Source organism: Monopterus albus, unplaced genomic scaffold (assembly GCF_001952655.1).
Source record: "Monopterus albus unplaced genomic scaffold, M_albus_1.0 scaffold3.1, whole genome shotgun sequence".
Lineage (NCBI taxonomy): Eukaryota > Metazoa > Chordata > Actinopteri > Synbranchiformes > Synbranchidae > Monopterus > Monopterus albus.
Genome location: NW_018127883.1, coordinates 8,232,094 through 8,233,992, shown reverse-complemented (window position 1 = coordinate 8,233,992; position 1,899 = coordinate 8,232,094).

The following is a 1,899-nucleotide window of genomic DNA, read 5'->3' as shown; positions in this document are numbered from 1 at the left end:
TTCTTTTGAGCTGAGTTCACTACAGTGTTTCTGAACCTCTAGGAATTTCTTCTTCTTGAGCCTTTGTTGTTGTTGTGTGCCACTTAACGTCCATCCAGGAAAACATGTACACTTTTGTAATGCCCCTGTTGTTTATGTCACACTTGTGGTTGTCTTTTTTTTTTTTTTTTTTTTTTTTTTACCTGACAGTGGGATAGTGTGTCAGTTGACGCATGCAGGGTTGGTGAGAGATGGCACTCAGGAAAAAGCCTTTGGCAACAGGTGCTGAGGATTTGGTGTTTACCAAAAACCACCTGCCAAGATCGAATGATTGAGAATATGAGAAAAAAAAGATAAAAACATGATGTTGGTGTGGTGTTATTCACTTCCAGTAAAAAAAATGCACATTTGGATAAAGTAAACACAGACGAATCCAGCTGCTACTTAAAAAAGGTGCTCAAAAGTTTTCCCACTCTCTTGACTGGAGCAACGCCTCACTCCTGGGAAATGCCTGAATTCTGGTCACCTCACAAACCCTTCACAGCTGTCCTGCCATGTCCAGTTTGTCTCGCCACTCACCGTCTCATTATGTCCGGACCAAGCCTGGACCATCTGCTCCACCACTTTAATTAGCTTACTGCCTAAAGTGAGTCTTTGTGGGCATTTCCCCCGAGATCCCACAGGCTCGTACCCGGCCTTTCCACACACATACTGTGTGCAAGCCATTGACGATTAGGAACATTTACTGAGAGAAAAGACTTACAGATATAAAGTATTTACATTGTTCAGGAATCCAAAAAGAAACCAGATCATCTTTTAAACTTCTCATTTTTTTGTTTTCAAAGATATAATTACAACATTTGCTAATGTCATTTGTTGTTTTGATTTTCTGCGGTGGTTAACAATGTGAAAGAAAAGCTTTAAATGTCACTCTGGTGTAATTATCTACAATAATACATGTGCTTCAGTTGACCAAATAGAAATGATTTGCTGATTTAGGCAGAGGGAAAAACATCTTCATCTAATTACCAAAGCCTCTGTTCATTTCTCCACTTTTATAAGCCCACCTTGCCTCTGTCTCCTAGACAGAAATGATTATACAGTTCTCATTAGCATGGAGTTCTGAGGGTTAATGGGTGTCACAGGGCAGACGCAACTAATTGTTTGATGATATGAGGGTGCTGGCCCCCATCCAAACTGAGACTGATGAAATTCTAACATCCCTAGGACAAATTGTTGTTGCACTGCCAGCAGTTATCACTGCAAGTGTAATCAACTCCAATTTTCCCATCTAACTTTCTTCAGGAGCTCTGTGAGCGCATGATAACATTTCCTAATAATTCTAACTATCATACATATTTACTTATGGTTTAGAAACCAAAGCTAACCTAGCTCTACATTATTTTGTCAATTATACCTAATAATTCAATATTGTATCATCATTACAGATCTACAGTACACATCTCATATACCACTCTGAAAGGGACCAGTCTGCAAGAGTCTGTTCCACCTACTTTAATTCCATTTTGATCAAGAAATGTTTATTTTGAATCCTGGACTTGTTAATGAGTTATTTGTGCTTTACTGCTACTTTTAATTAAGGGATGGGTCTAAATACCTCCTCCATTGAAGACATTTGTAGAATATTTTCATTTGAGAAAATGGTGCCCCCATAAAAATCATATATCACCTTATAATCTTGATGTGGCTGGAGTGTTAGCAAACAGTTTCCTTTTCAAATGCATCCAGCTGGTGGCACGAAACATCATTAGTATTCATTTGAAGTCCAATTTGAGGCAGCTTGACTAATGTAAGATTACAGTTTTTCTCAGTCATTCATTCATTTTCTACCGTTTGTTCCCTGAGCCGGGTCACGGGGGGGGGCCGGAGCCAATCCCAGCCGGCAATCGGGCGGAGGCG